The 5007-nt window shown below is 40.0% G+C and overlaps 1 long non-coding RNA gene across 1 annotated transcript; it reads right to left on the bottom strand.

Moving 5' to 3' along the window:
* Window positions 1-2368: 2368 nt before the first annotated feature.
* On the bottom strand, window positions 2369-4618 carry LOC139704325 (uncharacterized). The gene is made up of 2 exons (XR_011706305.1): window positions 4521-4618; window positions 2369-2401 (listed from the first exon to the last, which is right to left on the bottom strand). It is a non-coding gene; the product is annotated as an uncharacterized lncRNA (long non-coding RNA).
* Between the last annotated feature and the right edge of the window lie 389 nt (window positions 4619-5007).

Below are 5007 nucleotides of genomic sequence, written 5' to 3'. Positions count from 1 at the left end.
ATTGTGGAGTTTGTAATACTCAAGAATAACTGTAACATATTATGAAAAAAAGCAAATACTTTTGAAGCAACTAAAATATATTAATTTATTTAAAAAGAAATATATTGTCTCATTTAAATCTATTCTTTGAATGAGAGAGAGAAAAACAGAATACAAACAGTGATTAAGAAAGTAAAAAAAAAATAGGTAGAAGTGGAAAACTAAATATACAAATGAAGAAAGAAGTCTTAAAGTACTAGAGAATCCATGCTAAAAATAAGAAAAGTAGTGAATGCATGATAAGACTGTAAGGAATGACAGATTATTTATCCTCTGATAAATCTCTGAAAACTCATTTTCTTGGGATAAAGATAACATATGAAACTATTTCTCACAAGTTTAGACACGATTTTGTGATTTCTTATTCATGAAATTTTGTTAAATAATATCAGTACTAGATACTTCCTGGAATTTTTCTCCAAGTCGATGAAATCTTATATATATTTTAGAATATGTATGTGCATGTGCACTGTAGAACATTATGTATAAATTTATATACGTTTTATCTAAGGTTAACTTTTATATGTATGTGGAATAATTTGATTCTTTTATATTTTTTCTAAATATAATGGTAAATAAAATATTTTTGTAGAAAATATAATGTGAGAGATCTGTTTACATTATTTTAAAGTGTCTGAATTTTTTTTTACATAACTGGCTTTGTAAAGCCAGTAATTTCTATATTTTAAATAAAAGGTGTGTTTGGCGGGGCTGAGGATGTGGCTCAAGCAGTAGCGTGCTCGCCTGGCATGTGCACGGCCGTGGGTTCGATCCTCAGCACCACGTACAAATAAAGATGTTGTGTCCACCAACAAATAAATATTAAAAAACCTCTCTCTCTCTCTCTCTCTCTCTCTCTCTAAAAAAAAAAAAAAAGATGTGTTTGAATAAAAGCATTTTAAGAAAGCCTCCACTCAATGATGAATAAAATTCCCTATTAAAGAGTATTGGCCATTTTTATTTTTTAAATTTTTTTGGTAGAAAATATTTCCCATAAAAAGAAGCAATGGATGTTAGCCCACCACAGTACGCTAAATCACCTTTCACATAAACCTATGGCAGGGATGCTAAGAAGATTATATTTCAAAGCACAATGGATCTCAAACATCAAATAAAACTCTAGGCTTCATGAAACCAAAAGAAAAGATTTTACCAGCATTTTCTATTTACCACAGAGCCTTCTCTCAAAGAAGTAGGCAGTCCTATGCTAAGCATTTGATAGCATACCCTTGGTGTCAACATTTTCTATTCTTCTATAACAATCACTGGAGGTCCAGATTTCCCCTCACAGTCAGAATTCTATTTTCTTCTATAGGGTATGCTCACAAAGCAAAACAAATAGGAGTTCATGGAAAAGGACTTTTTCACTCATATTTTCCTTACTGTCTTTTTTCTGGAAACAAACAGAAGGCATCTGTCTTCAAAATTGCTTTCACCATAGTTTACTACAATTTTCTAATCCCAATATTGGACTGCAGGAATCTCTTTTTTGGGAGCCAGTGTTGAGGGTCTTCTGCTGCCAAACAGAGGCCTCACAAGCCATGCGGAATGTGGATGATCCATGTCATGTCTTGTGAGCTGCATAGCTTACACGTTTGCTTTCCAAAGGAGTCAACCTGATGTGATCTAAAAGGTCCTGTATTATATAAATTCTGATTTTCTTTTAAATTGGCCATCTTTATTCTGCTCAGTTAGTGTGCTGCTCCCAATGGTCTCTGCATTAATATTAGTGAAACACAAAAGAGCAGTGGGCTTCAACCATTATTTTTCACCTGTTTCAATCCAAATATTCTTCAGGACTACTTCAGGATTTTTTGTATAAAAAGCCCACCCATCTTATATAGGTTAATATACCAGTGGATTAAAAGGCCCTATTCTTATAGCTTTATGACTCTAATTAGCTTGAATGCTTAAAATTGATTTAAGTTATAAACCATGCTGTTTTGTTGCAGTAAATGGTATTGTGTATGTGCATCAAATCACTGTATCAGTGTGAAGTAAATGTATGGATACTTAGATCAAGACAGCAGAGGCATGGGTGAGAAATTCTACACATCAAGAAAGAGCTGAAAGACCTGTGTTTGTGCCTGGAGCTGGGATTGTGACTCAATGGTAGAACACTTGCTTAGCATATTTGAGGCACAGGGTTTCATCTAAGCACTGCATGTGATCAAAATAAACAAAATAAAGACCCATCAACATCCAAAAATGTATATAAATAAAGAAAGTGCTTAAGTACTTTCTCAGAATTAGTCTATGCAATTTTAAGAAAATAGGAACAAAATGAAATGTTTCACCCCTTGTAGAAAAGCTATTACCTTCAATAAAGTGCTGCTTATAAATTTATTTCTTCTTTGTTATCCTGTGAGGAAATTACAACATGTTAAAAATTCAGTTGTATGTTATCAGCCAAAAGAATGATTGAATATCAGAGTTTTTCTTCCTATGCAAAAATCGCCACCCTTACTGTTATTGTAGGAGAAACTAATTAACACAGAAAGCTTGGCTATTCTCACAAAGTTTATGTAAACATGTTACTATAAATTAAATTCATATAATCAATTATGATTTGCTACCAATGCAGATGTCTTGTTAACATTTGGAACACATGAAGAGGTGATGAATTGATCACTATTACAGTTTCAAGAGAAACATTTCCTATAAGGGTGTCTGTATTTTGTCAAGAAGATAAAACAAGAACAGTAAGGACTTATTGATTCCTGATCCATGCAAAAATAACTGAGAAAGAAGGGTGATATCACTTAGAAAATGTACACAAGTCTATAAACCACTTTTAAAAAATCATATTAAAAATACATACAAAGAACTACAGATCCAGTTAAGAAAAAATCAGCTACTCCAGCCAATAAAACTACAGGAGATATCACAATATCAATACTTGAGAAACAGTGCCACTTGTTATCTGATCCTATCACTAACTGAAACATTACCCAGGAGAGTCAAAGCCAGTATAAACACTCCAGGAACCATTTAGAGCACACTATTCTTTAAGACCTCAGAAGTAAATGTAGCTAGAACCTACTGACATACTAAAATTGCTTATTATCACAAAGGTGAACCAATATATTCTGCTTTACAACTCTCTTGGCAGGCCAGAGAACAGGGTAAATTTATTATCTACAGCACCATAATGCTCACAAAGATCTCTGTATTATTCATAAGACTGCATATAAATTATAAAAAAAAAAACATATTTTTTTTTCCAGTTTATAACATTGTTTTATACATATCAATACATTATGTTGTGGCCAGCAAAGTACCTATTATTACTGACAGCTGTTGACATGATTCAATAAAGCCCCAAGGGGTTTCACTGATAATCCTAAATCACAACTACTTTTCCAAATAAAAAGCCACTTCTATCTCTCACAATATTTAGAGGAGGTTTGCAGAAATGTCAGTGGTACATAAGGAAGAAACTTGGGCAGAAGCCCCAAGAAACCAGTGTAATTTTCTAAGTTTAGTGGGGAGGAGAGGGGGTCTTGTATATTAAAAAATAAGCCCTCTGTAGAAAATGGAGTCTCTCATGTGAAGATTAATAAGTCTAATTTTGGAAAGAGAGTTTCTGTCAGACTTTGTAGTATTTTATTTGGTTTCTTATCTTTCTCTTCCTGTGTCAGATGGTGAAGTGCCTAATTTTAAAAACACATTTTGAGATGAATGTCCTTAAAAAAGTTTAGAGATTTTTCTATTGACTTAGAATTCCTCTGCAGTTTTCAATTTTGCAAGTCATATTAAAATAGGCAGACTGCGTAACCAAATGTTATTCGGATGTCTTCAAATAAATTTAATAATTTCTTTTTTATTCCATGTACAAAGGAATAATTTAATTACAATGAATAAAAGATAAATTGAGAGTAGTTGGTTCTTTTCATAAAGCAAAATTTTTTAGACATCAAGAACTCCATGAATACAATTTTGAGCTGAAATATGGGTGGACTCCTCCTGCCCCGGCTGGCCCCAGCGCACCTCTGGCACACATGTCCACCCAGAAAGTTAAGTCATGGGGGAGCGAGATTGGCGCCTCTGAGGCCCCGCTCCCGATCCCCGCCCCCGGCTCCCCGCCCCAGGCTCCCGCCCCCACCGCTGCAGGCCAGGCTCCCATCCGCGGACTGGCCTGCTCAGCATGAGCCTCCGCCGCCCTGCCCGCCTCAGCTCCTTCCTGTCAGGCCCTGTTGTGAGGCGCCCCTTGTTCAGGCCCCTGGCACGGACAAGGGCGGCCGCCTGCGGGACGGGGCTCCCCTCCTCCTCCTTCTCCTCCTAGAGGCTCAGCCAGAGGCCGCCTCTGACACTCCGCTTCACCTTCACACACCCCTAGCACTTCCCGAATCAAGCCTCCCCTGGCTGCCCTACTGCGCAGCTGGAGCCTAGGCTGTCTCCAACCCCGCACCAGTCTGGGAGGCAGGCGCTCGCTTCTCCAGTGGTGTCCCCGCCTGCGCCCCCCCCCCCCATGCGCTCACCTCTGGCCTGCACCGGGGGCTGCAGCCTCCCCCCGCCTCGCGCTCCGGGACTCGTCTCCGGAGTTCTCCCGAGGCGCTGGAGGCCTCCTTTCTCTCCCGCGACTCCGCTTCTCCCCCGCGCTTCCCGCCCTCCCCACCCCAAACCCCAACTCCCCAGCTCCATGGCGCCTCTGGGATGCAGCTCCCCTTTCCCGCACATTCGGGCAGCGGTGCCCGCACCCAGAAACAGCCCTCTTGGGGGCGCTCGGCTCCTCGGGGCTCCGCGTGGGCACTCACAGCCCGGGGTGGGGACCCGGAGCCCCCGCCTACCTCCCACCCGCCTTCGCAGCCCCTGAGGAAGGCGCGGTGACTGGCTCCTGTCATTGGTCCTTCAGGTGCTGGCTGCCCAGGGCGCTGACCTTCGCTGCCAAAGCTGTAGCTGAGGCTGCCGCCGCCAAGTTCCCTTGTTATAACTCCTCCTGTTAGCAACTCCTCCTGCTCCACTCCT

Source organism: Marmota flaviventris, unplaced genomic scaffold (genome assembly GCF_047511675.1).
Source record: "Marmota flaviventris isolate mMarFla1 unplaced genomic scaffold, mMarFla1.hap1 Scaffold_49, whole genome shotgun sequence".
In the NCBI taxonomy this organism is placed as follows: Eukaryota; Metazoa; Chordata; class Mammalia; order Rodentia; family Sciuridae; genus Marmota; species Marmota flaviventris.
This window is presented reverse-complemented; position numbering and strand designations above follow the sequence as displayed.